The sequence below is a fragment of the Callospermophilus lateralis genome, chromosome 4 (genome assembly GCF_048772815.1).
Source record: "Callospermophilus lateralis isolate mCalLat2 chromosome 4, mCalLat2.hap1, whole genome shotgun sequence".
In the NCBI taxonomy this organism is placed as follows: Eukaryota; Metazoa; Chordata; class Mammalia; order Rodentia; family Sciuridae; genus Callospermophilus; species Callospermophilus lateralis.
This window is the reverse complement of record NC_135308.1, coordinates 60,768,370-60,783,344: the sequence shown is the minus strand read 5'-3', so window position 1 is coordinate 60,783,344 and position 14,975 is coordinate 60,768,370. Positions and strand designations below refer to the sequence as shown.

General features: G+C 35.3%; 1 pseudogene; it reads right to left on the bottom strand.

Annotated features, from left to right (window-relative positions):
- Window positions 1-10,633: 10,633 nt before the first annotated feature.
- On the bottom strand, window positions 10,634-14,975 carry LOC143398256 (cholesterol transporter ABCA5 pseudogene; annotated as a pseudogene).

Below are 14,975 nucleotides of genomic sequence, written 5' to 3'. Positions count from 1 at the left end.
TCTTAATTGGTGAGTTTAATCCATTAACATTTAGGGTTATTATTGAGATATGGGTTGTTCTTCCAGCCATATTTGTTTATTTATGTTACTAAACATGGTTTGTTTTCCTTTTTGATTATTTTCCCCCCTTTACTGTCCTACCTCCCACTGTTGGTTTTCATTGTTATTTTCCATTATCTCTTCCTGTAATGTTTTGCCAAGGATGTTTTGAAGACATGGTTTTCTAGCTGCAAATTCTTTTAACTTTTGTTTATCGTGGAAGGTTTTAATTTCATCTTCCATCCTGAAGCTTAATTTCGCTGGATACACAATTCTTGGTTAGAACCCATTTTCTTTCAGTGTTTGAAATATGTTATTCCAGGATCTTCTAGCTTTCAGAGTCTCTGTTGAAAGATCAGCTGTTATCCTGATTGGTTTACCCCTAAATGTAATCTGCTTCCTTTCTCTTGTAGCTTTTAAAATTCTCTCCTTATTCTGTATGTTGGGCATCTTCATTATAATGTGTCTAGGTGTGGATCTCTTATGATTTTGCACATTCGGCGTCCTGTAGGCTTCTAGGATTTGGGATTCTGTCTCATTCTTCAAGTCTGGGAAGTTTTCTCGTATTATTTCATTGAATAGATTGCTCATTCCTTTGGTTTGGACCTCTATACCTTCCTGTATCCCAATGACTCTTAAGTTTGGTCTCTTTATATTATCCCATATTTCTTGGATGTTCTGCTCATGGTTTCTTAACAGTCTTGCTGAGCTGTCTATGTTCTTTTCAAGTTGAAATACTTTGTCTTCATTGTCTGATGTTCTATCTTCTAAGTGTTCTACTCTGCTGGTAGTATTCTCAATTGAGTTTTTAAGTTGGTTTATTGTTTCCTGCATTTCCAGGATTTCTGTTTGTTTGTTTTTTATTACCTCTATCTCCCTGTATAGTTGATCTTTTGCTTCTTGGATTTGTTTATGTAATACATTGTGGAAGTGGTCTAAGTGATCTTTCATTGTCTGATTTTGCTGTCTAATGTCTTCCTTGAGACTCCAGATCATCTGCAGCATGTATATCCTGAATTCTTTATCTGACATTTCATCTGATGCAGCTATTACCTCTTCTAAAGTTGAGTTGACCTGCATTGCTTGTGGTCCTTTCTTTCCTTGTCTTTTCATATTGCTCGTATTTCTTTCTGCTTGTGAAACTGTTGTGTTTTTGAAATTTTCCCCCTATATATTTATATTGCTCTTGTATAGTTGAAAAGTTCCCTTGCAGGGGCAGGCGGTGGCTCTGCTCCTCCTCCAATTGGGGTGATCTGTCTACCACGCTGGTGGGCCGCTGGGACTGTTCTGCAGGTCGGTCGCAGGTCTGCCTACCTTGGAGGCGCGGGCAGCAGCTCTGCTCTGCCCCTCCTCCAATTGGTGTGACGTGTCTACCACGCCCGCGAACCCCTGGGCCTGTTCTGCTGGTCGGTCGCAGGTCTGCCTACCTTGCAGGCGCGGGCAGCGGCTCTGCTCTGCCCCTACTCCAAATGGGGAGACGTGACTGCCACGCTGGCAGGTCGCTGGGCCTGTTCCGGGCTCGGGAGGCAGCTCTGCTCTGCCCCTCCTCCAATTGGTGTGACGTGTCTACCACACTGGCAGACCGCTGGGCCTGTTCCACCGGTCGGTCTCAGGTCTGTCTACCTTGCAGGCTCGGGCTGCGGCTCTGCTCTGCCCCTACTCCAAATGGGGTGACATGACTGCAATGCTGGCAGGTCGCTGGGCCTGTTCCGGGCGCGGGCGGAGGCTCTGTTTGGCCCCCACTCCAGTTGGGGTGACGTGATACCACGTGGCGGGTCGCTGGGCCTGTTCCGGGCATGGGTGGCGGCTCTGCTCTGCCCCTCTGGCCTCCACAGTATTCAGCAGGACCCAGACCAAGAAGCAGTTTCCGCGGGTTCTTTATCCCTGGGCCAGAGCAGCTCCGGGAGCCAGAATTCGGCCGCTCTGGGCTCGGTGCGTGTTCCGATAGGAGCAGGCTCCAAGAAGCAGTTTCCGTGGGTTATTTAGCACTAAGTCTGAGCAATTTGTCTGCGAGACGCAGACAAATGTCAGCCTGAAATTACCTGTTCTATAGCTGAAAGAGCTGTGATCAGTCGAAAACAGGGATGGTGACGTCAGCTCTCCAAGATGGTGGCCGCTCGCTTCCTCTGTGGTCTGACCGGTGTGGAGAACCGAACTGGTCCATTTCCTTCCCCCGTCTCAAACCCAGAATTCAGCTCCGAGCACAGCAAATGCACAGCTGGCAGGAGCCCGCAGAATCAGCAGCGCTGCATCTCTGTGCCGCTAGCTCGTCGTTTCCCAGTACGCGCCGCAGGCTCTAGCCGTGGGGCGATTTGCTGAATCTCTACTATACTTCTTACACCCATAAACCTTCCCCTTCCTTTACTTCCCTCTGTCTAATCAAAAGTACCTTCGTTATTCCCTAGACCCCGCCCCTAACTTACTGTAAGTTAGCATCTGCATGTCAGAGAAAACATTCAAGCTTTGGTTTTGGGGGATTGGCTTACTTTGCTTCGCATGATATTTTACAGCTCCATCCATTTACCTGAAAATGCCATAATTTCATTCTTCTGTAAGGCTAAGTAATATTCCATTATGTATATGTACCACATTTCTTATCCACCCATCTAGGATGTTTCTCTAGTTTAGCTATTGTGACTTGAGCCACTGCAAACGTTGATGTGGATGTGTCACTGTGGTATGCTGATTTTAAGTCCTTTGGGTATAAACTGAGGAGTGGGATAGCTGGTTCAAATGTTGGTTCCATTCCAAGTTTTCTGAGGAATCTCCATACTGCTTTCCATAGTACTTGCACCAATTTTCAGTACCCCCAAACAATGTATGTATGTTTTCTCCCACATCCTTTCCAAAAATTATTTTTGCTTCTATTCTTGATAATTGCCATTCTGATTTGAGTGAAATAAAATCTTAGAGTAGTTTTGATTTGCATTTTTTAATTAATAGAGATGTTGAATATTTTTTCAAATATTTGTTGATCAGTTGTACTTTTTCGCCTGTGAAGTGCCTATTCAGTTCTTTTGCCCATTTATTTATTGGGTTATTTGTTTTTAATGTTAAGTTTTTTGAGTTCCTTAGATATCCTGGAGAATAATACTCTATCTGAGGTGCATGTAGTAAAGATTTTTTCTAATTCTGTAGGTTCTCTCTTCATTTTGTTGATTTTTTTTCTGCAATGAAGCTTTTTAGTTTACCATGATCAAGTGGGGTTCATTCCAGGGATGTAAGATTGGTTCAACATACAGAAATCAATAAATGTAATTCATCACACCAACAGACTTAAACACAAGAATTATATTACTATCTCAATAGATGCAGAAAAGACATTTAATAAAATAGAGTAACCTTTCATGTTTAAGGCACTACAAAGATGAAGGATAGAAGAAAACTTCCTCAACAATGTAAAGCTATATATGCTAAAACCAAGGCCAATATTATTCTAAACAAAGAAAAACTGAAAACATTCCTTTAAAAACTGGAATAAAAAAAGGATGCTCTCTTTCACCACTTCTATTCAACATTGTCCTTAAAGCTCTATCCAGAGCAATTAGAAGAAAGAAATTAGAAGGATATGAATAGGAAAAGAAATACTGAAAATAGCACTATTTGCAGGTAACATGAGTCTATATTTAGAAAACCCAAGAAATTCCACCAGAAAAAAAATCTAGAACTAGTATATTAATTCAGCAAAGTGGCAGGATATAAAATCAATACCCATAAATCAAACATGTTCCTAAACATCAATGATGAATCTACTGAATGAGAAATTAGGAAAACTACCCCATTAATAATAGCCTCAAAAAAAAATACTTGGCAATCAATCTAATAAAAGAGGTGAAAGACCTCTGCAATGAAAACTACGGAACACTAAAAAAAGAAATTGAAGAAGAACTTAGACAATGGAAAGTTCTCCCATGTTCTTGGATAGGCAAAATTGATATTGTCAAAATGGCTATACTTTAAAAATTGTTATACAGATTTAATGCAATTCCTATTAAAATCCCAGTGACATTCTTCATAGAAATAAAAAGAGCAATCATGAAATTTGTATGGAAAAATAAGAGACCCACAATAATTAAAGCAATAAGCAGGAGTCATCATAATACTAGACCTTAAACTATACTACAGAGCTATATTAACAAAATGGCATGGTATTGGCACAAAAAATAGACATGTAGACTTATGGTAGAAAATGGAAGACACAGAAACAAATCCACACAAATACAGCTATCTTGTACCAGACAAAGGCTCCAAAAATATACATTGGAGAAAAGATCGACTCTTTAGCAAATAGTGCTGAGAAAACTGGAAGTCAAACTGCAAGCAAAATGAAATTAAACTGCTATCTCTTACCATGCACAAAACTCTACTCAAAGTGGATCAAGGATCTAGGAATTAGACCAGGGACCCTGTGTCTAATAGAAGAAAAAGTAGGCTGAAATCTTCATCATGTTGAATTGAGTCCTGACTTCCTTAACCAGACTCCTAAAGTGTAAGAAATAAAATCAGAAATCAATAAATGAGATGGATTCAAACTAAAAAGCTTCTTCTTGGCAAGGAAACAATCAATAATGTGAAGAGACAGTCCACAGAGTGGGAGAATAACTTTACTACATGCACGTCAGAGCGCTAATCTCCAGGATATATAAAGAACTCAAAAAACTTAACATCAAAAGAACAAATAACCCAATAAATGGGCTAAGGAACTGAACAAACACTTCTCAGAAGAAGATATACAATCAATCAACAAATACAAGAAAAAAAATGTTCAATATCTCTAGTAATTAAGGAAATGAAAATTAAAACTACACTGAATTTTCATCTCACTCCAGTCAGAATAGCAGTTATCAAGAAATCAAGCAAAAATAAATGTTCGCAAGGATGCTGTGGAAAAAGGTACACTCTTGCATTGCTGGTGGGAATGTAAATTGGTGCAATCACTCTGGAAAGCGTATGGAGATTGCTTTGTCAAGTATCAGATGTCAGGATCTATGTGGATTTGTCCTAGGACTTCTGCTCTATTCCATTGTTCTAGTTCAATTCAAGAATCAACTCCCCACTGCAACATTGTAAAGCTATATATGCTATATATGTGCAGAGCTCCCCCCAACACCCAGGTTGGAGGGGTCGCCCCCATGGAGGGGGTGTCCTCTCTACCCTGGGTGCTGTGGTGTGCAGAGTGCCCCACCACCACCCAGCTTGGAGGGGTCACCCCACTGAAGGGAGTTCAAGTATATATACTTATCTGCATTGGAAAAAATATGTATCTTGATATTATGTTTTAAAACATTATATTGAGGTTTTGATACCTTTCTGAAAACTTACTTCTTTTAATTACTGCATTACATTCCAGTTATAAATGTGTATGTTATCATTTAGTTAGGTGTTCTTTCATAATTTATTTTATTTAGTGTGACAAATATATTTAATTTCTGTTAAATGATTTTTTAATACTTGAATTTCCTCTGAATGTGACATATGTCTCTAAAACTTTGAGTACAGATTAAAGCATATTAATATTTAAGATCTCATGGACAGAAATTTTACTGAAATGTCACATAGGTGAGCCCTATAAGGATGGGAATAGGTCTGTGTGGTTTAACATTTAAGCTTCTAAACACATAATGTTTATACATTAAAGGACTTCAATAGTCACATGTTAAATGAATAAATGAAGAAAATTCTGTAGTCCCTGAACTATCTTAGGCTACATCCATGCTACTAAAGCAAATATATGACTTCCTGCAATTAAACCTCTCCCTCCCTAAATCCACTCATCTATAGATGAGTGATAATAAGAGTACTCTACATATAAGGTTGGTTTAAGAGTCAAATGCTTATAAACTACTTAGTCTTAGCATTTGACACATAATAAGCATCCATAATATCATGGCAATTTTAATTGTTACTTTTGTTATTGTTTATTGTCTAAATGAAACTTATAAATTTAAGAACCCGAGTAGTCATAATTATTCTTAGTCAAAATTTCTTTTCCAGAAATAATAGTATAAGATGTGCATGTATGTGTGCAAGCAAGTATTTGTGTGTGAGTGTTGCTACTTGTGATAAAAAGTAAGTAGTATTGTTTATTAACTTATGAAACTCTGGAATAATTATAATTGAAGTCTTGCCACATCCTAGTCTTTTTGTGAAGATTTTTCTGACACTGGTTCTTTAAATCTTATTTCAATCTTTTCAGGAAATTCTTCCCCTTACAAGTTTGGAAAAGTCAATTCCTCTTGTTAGTAGCTAAGATTTCTACCTGATACATATTCCATCTGGAAATCCTGTAAACACCCAATTCCAGTGAGAAAAGATTAAAAAAGAATAATCATTCATACAATAATCATGAAAACAAGAACATCTTCACATTTCCCTGACTATATCTAGAAAGTATAAAATGAAAGGTATATTACATGTAGTTCATTGTTAAAATGTAGATTTTGCTATGGAACCAAATCCACTTTTAATTAAGAATAGAAATTTAGTCCAGAGCTTTCCAATAATACAATCTGTGTTTTGTCATTTAATAGAACATGAAAAGTTAGCAAGAGAAACCAACAGAAAATTTAAAAATGGTAATAGGAATATAGAAGAGAAGTATAATTTTCTAATTGTCAATAAGGAAACAAGAAGAAAGAAAGGTAAATGGAAGTTGAAGTCATAAGATTAATACAAACTTCTCTATGAATTTGCAGATATACCTCTTACCTGAAGAATAAAATTTTTACAGAGTGAATTGAGAGGTCCACAAGCACCATAAAAAGTAGATACCCTGCATACACTAAGGTGAACTTTCCCCTTCACAGGTTTGCCATAGATTCATCTAATAGAAGAATATAACAATACAACCATAAATATCAATCACATTATTAGTTTGCATAAGCTTTTTTGAAAATTATTTTTTAGTGTTCTAAACCACCACAACCACATTTAAATAGCAAATTTTATTAAATTTTATTTTCTGAAGGAAATCTAAACAATGGTATTGACTAAAACTGAGCTGATCACTTTGGGCCAAGACACATTTTAATTAGAATTATCAAAATACAAAACATGCAGAATTCATTTAGGTAAGTCACCAAAATATAGAATAAACAAAGAAAAATAATAATAAGTGAAAGAAATAAAATGGTTGATTATTTGATTTCTTTTTTTAAAGAGAGAGAGAGATAATTTTTTAATATTTATTTTTTAGTTTTTGGCGGACACAATATTTTTGTTTGTATGTGGTGCTGAGGATCAAACCTGGGCCACATGCATGCCAGGCAAGCGTGCTACCACTTGAGCCACATCCCCAGCCTGATTATTTGATTTCTTAAGAGAATATTTTCCTTTTTTTAGCTTTTCTGTGTTTTCAAAATATTCTATATGAGCATTTATCATTGTCATAGATTTATTTTTAAAACAAATTATGTTTATACATAAGAACATAAATATGTTCACATTTGTAAAAATTCAAGCAATAGGTTGAAAAAACAAACAACAAATTGTCTATAAGGAATAAGAGTAGATTCTCTGGCTACACTTTACGACAATTCCTCAATTTTATTTTACAAGTCACTAATTCTCTCTTCAGCACCTTCCATTCTTCTATCGAGTCCCTCCCCCCTCCCTCTCTCTCCCCCCCCTCGTGTGTGTATGTGTGTGTGTGTGTGTGTGTGTGTGTGTGTGTGTGTACTTTAACTGTAACAATCAATATGCTATTTTTTTTGTGGTGCTGGAGATTGAACCCAGGGCTTTGTGCATACAAGGCAAGCACTCTACCAACTGAGATATGTCTCCAGCCAATATGTTAAATTTTAAGGTCTTTTATTAATTTTTAAGATACACTATTGACTAAATAATATTTATTCCTAAGCTTTTGTTATGGATGATTGTCAATTGTTTTTCCAGGCATAAATCACTCAGTTTTTTTTTAATTTAATAGCATGATTTTTAATTATTAGAATCTTCAACCATTACTCATTTATGTTTATGTTTTATAGTTGCCAGTTGACTTTTCCCAGAGTCCTTTATCATACTTGTTGCAGTGTTTCTCCAGCAAAAAAAAATGTTATAGGAATTGATACAGAGACAAAAATGGCAGGGAATTAATAAACATCGGGGCTCTGTAGATTGCCATTTCTCACAGATACTTCCACCTATGCTGATATTTCCCTGCCTCTGCAACCAAGTACAATGAGACTTACCTGACCTTTGTTTCTTTTGCCTCCTCCCACTGTGGAGGTGACACAGACGATAGCCATGCCCCTTTTTTACTACCATAAACTTCCAGTCTAGGGTGAAGACAAAAGGGTATTCTGTTTATAATTAGAAACTACCAGGGTATTGTAAATAGCTTTAAATCTGATGTTTGCTCTGTAATGATCATTTTTATGTACATTTCTTTGTTTAAATCTCTTTATGGTAGATACTCCAAAGTGCTAAATCCAAGATATGTGTGTTTTAAGTATACTAACAAATTGTTCTTTAAGGTATATAATCCCACCTAGGAAAGTATATGAGCATTCTTTTCATTGCAATCTTGCCAAGTTCAATATTATAAAATAGTTTTAAATTTTGTCTGATGTGATGGATACTAAAGATAATGTTTTAATTTACATGTTTATGATTACTAAGAAAACAAAATTGTTTTCTGTGTTTATGTCCCACTTATATTTTCTTTATTTGTAAACTATTGTTTCAAATTCTCTCTCAATTTTTTGTTGACTTGTCTTATTCATGGTGATTTATAGATTCTAGATATTAGTATTTTTTTATTATTTGAATTAAAAATATCTTCTGCCCATTTTTAACATCTAAAAAAAATTGTCTTTTGTTGGTCATTGTTTGCAAGTGATGATGATTAATTTTAGGTTAAAATTATTTCCATGAAACATTCTAAGTTATTATTTCACTGCTATCTGGTTTCAATTATTGCTTTTGAGATACTTATTTTGGGCATTTTTTGATTTCTTGATTATAATATATATTTGTTCTCTTTGTTCTGTATTTTTACTATGTCCAGCTATGGATTACCTTTTGCTTTTTTGTTGTGATTAAATATATGTTATATAAGTTTGCTATTTTAATCATTAAGTGTGCAAATTAGTGGTATTAATTATAAATGCAATGTTGAATAACCATCATAGCTATTTTGCAAACTTTTCATCACTCTAAATAGTAACTCTATCCTGCTGCATAACAACTCTTCGTATTTTCTCCTGCTCCCAGCCCTTGGTATTCTTTAATCTTTTTGTCTTTCTTCTTTTCTGAGTTGTTTTTTGTATTTTGTTTGTTTGTTTGTTTGTTTGTTTGTTTTGTTTTTGTATGAGGGATTGAACCCAGGGCCACTTAACCACTGAACCACATTTCCAGACCCTGTGTCCTGCTGAATTGCTTAGGGCCTTGCCAAATTGCTGGCTTTGAAATCACAATCCACCTGCATCCTGATCTGCTAGGATTACAGATGTGAGCCACCACCCCTAGCTATCTTTTTGTCTGTTTGAGTTTGCTCATTCTTTTTGTTTTTTGTTCTTTTTTCCCATTTTTTTATTGTTGAATTACTCTCAAAGATAGTGATGGCATTTGTTGGTACATATAACAAGATAATTTGGCCAATATCACTCCTAGATACCCCTCTCCCTGCCTGCCTCCCTCTCCTTGGTCCCTTTTATCCGCTAATCCTCCTTTGATTTTTATGAGATCCACCCCTACCTTTCATTTCCATTTTCCTCTCTAGCTTCTGCATATGAGAGGAAACAGAAGACCTCCATCTTTTGAGTTTCTCTTAACATAATGCTCTCAATTATATCCATTTTCCAGCAAGTTACATAATTTCATTTTTCTCAGTAAGTTACCTAGGACCTTACTAAGTTGCTGAGGCTGGCACTGAACATGCAATCCTCTTGCCTCAGCCTCCCAAGTCACTGGAATTACATGTGTGTGCTACAGTGCCTGGTTTATTATTTATATTCTTGATAACTGCCATTTTGAATGGTGTGAGATGAAAATTCAGTGTAGTTTTGATTTGCATAATTGCTATTGATGTTAAACATTTTAATAATTTTTAGTTGTTAATTAATCTTTTTTATTTATTTATATGTGCTGCCGTGGATCGAACCCCTGACCTCGTGCCAGGCAAGTGCTCTACTACTGAGCCATGACTCCAGCCCAATGTTAAACATTTTTTCATATATTTGTTGACCATTTGTATTTTTCCTTTGAGAAATGTCTTTTTAATTTATTTGCCTATTTACTAATTGGGTTATTTGATTTTTTGGTGACAATTTTTTAGTTCTTTATATATTGTAGATATCAATCCTCTGTCAGAAGAGTAATGTGCATGAATTTTCTCCCATTCTGTAGGTTTGCTCTTACATCCCTAATTGTTTCTTTTGCTGTGCAGAAGTTCTCAATTTTATGTCATTCCATTTATTAACTTTTGAAATTATTTCCTAAGCTTTCAGGTCCTATGACAAAGTCATTATCTGTGGATATATGCTGGAGTGTGGACCCTATGTTTTCTTCTAGGTGTTACATAGTTGCTAGTCTAATTCCTAGGTTTTTGATCTATTTTTATTTGAGTTTTGTGCAGGATGAGAGAAGTCTAATTTCATATTCCTACATCTGAACAACTAGTTTTCTTAGCAAATTTACTCTTTAGATATTGTACTGTCCCAATGCATCTTAACTGCCCAGACATTATATTAACAACTTGATCACAGCCAGCCTCTGCCTCCTCCATGTAATGAGTGGTTAGACTTGCAGCGCTGCTTTTTTGTTTTTAAATGCACTTCAGGTTGCTTGTCACATATGTTTTGGCTTTAGGATCTATAGCTATAAATGATTCATCTAGTAAAATAATATAAGGATTTCATAGCATACTTACTGCTAAACATGACTTTTGTTTGATTTCTGCAGGTAGTTTCACTATACTTTTCTGAAGTGTTTTTAATCAAATGCATTTGTTAGATGACTGATTACTTTCATGTCACTTACATTTCATTCTTTCATAGATCCATAAATTTCAAAACATTGTAATTTAATATCTGATCATGGTGGGTTTATCTGAAGATAGTAATCTATACACTTAATCAAGTCATCATCTTCAGTTGCATCTGAAGTATGATCTCTTAGAAACACCTGGCCTGAGTTGGATAAATATCACCAACAGGAATATTACTCACTGTGTTTTTGCCTGCACCATTTGGACCCAACATTCCTAAGAATTATCCTCTTTTGTTCCCACACAGAAAGAGATGTATTTAGTTGATGTATTTATTTTCTTTAATTTACTTGGATTTAAAAACTCTTTCTTGTCATTATATTCTTTATGGAAATTGATGAGCACAGTGACTGGTTTCTCTTCACAACACTGCTAACTCATTAGCTCTTCAATCTTTAGTCTCAGCTTTGACATCTTCATCCATATTGTTAAGTGGTTCTGGAAACTTCTTAATTTTGAAACTTGTTGAAAGGGTCTTGAGAAATTGATCTTTTCTATTGATTTGTATCTGTGCTCGTACTTATAGTACTGGAAGAAAAAAAATCTACAGTACCTAGGGAGGTAAGATGTTACAACAGTCACTAAAAACCTATGCTGTGGAATGTAGACATTCTCAATTTTTGTATATTTTTCCCAGAAAAATTTATGAAAGAAATCAGTGAAACTAGAACTGTATAGACTGGAATGGCTATGCAAAAGTATGATGAAAAATGGCTGTAACTGTGTATCACATTAAAAAAGTTATTTTAGTGATAACAATACAAGCCAATAGTGTCACAGAAGAGACAAATAACTGAATTTCTTTGGTATTTAAAGTTTTCTTAAAGGTGAAAGAAGTAACATAAGTGAACAGAATAACTGATGGAACATAATCAATAAGACAATAAAACCAAAAGTTGGAATTTTATATTATAACAATATAATCTATAGTGAAATGCAAACAACCTTCTTAGCATCAAAATAAGAACAAATGAACCTGGAGATATAAACAGAAGCTTGTCCAATTCATTATATGGATGGAGAAGACCTGAAAGTTTAAGTTTTAACCTCATGATTCACTGCATTTTTCCATAGCAAAATAAGGTGGAACTGCAGTAAATGATGCAAAGCTCAGTTCCTTGAAAATACAGCACAATTTTTAAAATGATGTCAGTAATTTGTTGAAAGAATGGAATACTCCAAATCTGGATGGTTTCAGTCACATTTCAATGAGAGAGATGGTAGTTACAAATGATGTTCATCAATACAGGTAAAAAAAACAAACCATAGTACTGTGAAAAGTTAATAAGATTACTGATACTGGAGTCAGTAGAGTTTTGAAGAAGTAGAATTATTTTGTATTTATAAGGTTAATCTCCAAGTTTTAGAAAATATAAGCCTTAAAAAATTTGATGAGAACCATGACGTTTTTAAGAGTAATGTAACAAAAACATAAAAATCTGAACTTCCAAAAAAAATCACCAAAAACAAACAACAACAAAAAACTCAAAAAGAACAACAACAAGTTAAAAAGTAGAAACAACACTGAATTACTTTTATGTTTGCTAGTAAGGAAATTAAACTTTGCTATTGTAGACATCTGCTGTTTCCAAAGGCTCATGGTGCACATTAGGGAAGCTTTGGTTTCAGAAAGAATGAGTAAGCTCTGATCCACTTTATCAAAAGACTTGAATTCATTTCTTCCTCTGGTGGCTCTGTTTAAATACACTGTAATCTGCTTGATCAATTTCTGATTCATCTTCAATTTTTCAGAATGCATCTTCCAAAGTTATCAAAACATTGGTAGAAATAACACCTAAATTTGAATGAATGTCTAGAGTAGGATACAAACCTGAAAATTTGTCCATATCTTTCAAAGGCAAGGTATATACCAGCTGTTATTCATACTGTTGTAGTAAAGTAATCCAAGTATATGTTGTTTAATTCATGAAGAAAGAGATCCTATAGCACAATATCCATCAATGTGTATAACCAGGTGCTGGCTGATCCTTCATTTTAAAAGAAATTGAAGAACCCAATGAAAAGCCAAGACTCGTCGTCATTGGAGATTAAAATGCACACACAGATAGCAGTGACAAAGATGAAGCACTTTTTGCAAGCTGGTGCTAGCTTATATAGAAAGTGAAAGTCAGTTATCTTAAACCAGGAAGCTCCCGGGGCCAATCATAATAAAGGTCAGGTCATCAGCTACAGTGAACACACGTCCGCCGTGCATAAAGATTCATGGGGATCACAAACTGTCCACAAGCATGGAAAATGGGAGGACCAATTAGGAAATTTTCAAAACAACTTGTTATCCACCCACTGGCAATTTGCCCACACCATGTTACATTAGGGGATCCTTATCTGAAAGGCCCAGGGAGTTCTTAGCCACCCACTGGCAATTTGCCCACTGCCATGTCTGAAAGGCCCAGGGAGTTCTTAGGGAAACTCCCAACACCCAACACATTTCATTATTACTTGTGATAAGACAGCTTCATCCATAAACTGAATTGTAAACACTCTCACCTGATTGGTTTCTCTGTATTTTAAAAGATTCCAAACAATATGACAAGAACAGGGATTCATTTCATCTGTTGGTTCATCTAGCAGTGGCCTCTGGATTCCTAAAGACAGCTTTCTTTTTTGGCTACCAGTTAGTGTTTCAGTTTGGTTATCTTTGGTAATCTTCATGTGTAAATCTAGTAAAATATTTTGCACTTCTTGTGTCATATTGTTGGCTGTTATTACTTTGATCGAAGTCAAAGTTGATAATTTTTTCTTGCTGTCAAAAGGTCAAAGTGTTTAAGAGTGGGAAAATGCAATTGTCTTTCTTCCTTCAAACACTTTTTATTTCTGAGAATCTGTGTCCACATACAGATGCAAAGCTATTCATGGTTGTACTCTTTCCTATTCTGCTATGGCCAGGTAATGAAATAATCTGATCCTCATGTATGTCAAAGGTGACAAATTTCTCAAAGCCTTGATATTTTCATTTTTAATTCTGTATGTAGTCTGCTTCTCCACCTATAAATTCTGAAGAAACAGGATCAACAATTTCACTAAAACTAACATTTCCATTAATATTGCCCTCTTATAATATCTTATAAAGTCTTTTGTTCTTTGAACAATATGAAAGTTTTAGAAATTATAAAGATGATCTCATAAACCTAATTACCTTGAAATGATTTGAACAACATAGCCAAAAGAATCTGCAATATACTCATGTGCTAGCATGAATAGAGGATATGGGCCTTCAGACAAATTAGAAAATAAAGCAACTTCATTAAATTCTTCTAAATGCATTGCCTGTACAATGCAAATCAAAAAAGTACACTGAAAGCAAAAGGACTTAATATTCACACCAGTGATTTGGGAAAACTTTCCTGAGGACTATCAAAGTGTCAACAAAACACAAAAGCCACAGTGACAAAAAAAAATCAACTATTCCCATATTTTGATGTTTAAAGAAGAGGTGTTAGCATTAAATCAAAAAAATACAGATGATAATTCCTATAAGAAGAAAAGTAGAAATATTATAATGCTGCTACTTTGGAGGAATGACAAAGAAGCAGTTGCAATGAATGCTATAAAAAGGGACAAGAAAAATCAAACTTGTATACAAAAGAACTCAGGAATGTCAAAAGGCAGTATGACATAATGTCCCATTATCTTTAAATATTCCTTTATTTTTTCTTTTTCTGTTACAATATGAAATGCCAAAAATATCCAAAAGGTGAAAATGCTATAACTACATATATTAAAATTAATTTTCTGAAGAAGTATCTATTTGTGCAACAGTATTTTCTCCCATAATCACAGCTTTAGTTGACTCTAGCTCCTGCTAAAGAGAAACACTGGTCTTGGACTGTATAATGGCAGCATCTCTAGATGTCTATTAAACTGTGAACCCTGAGGACCAGTACTGAGCAGCCTCACATGATTTTGATCAGCCAGCTCTTGGATGCAT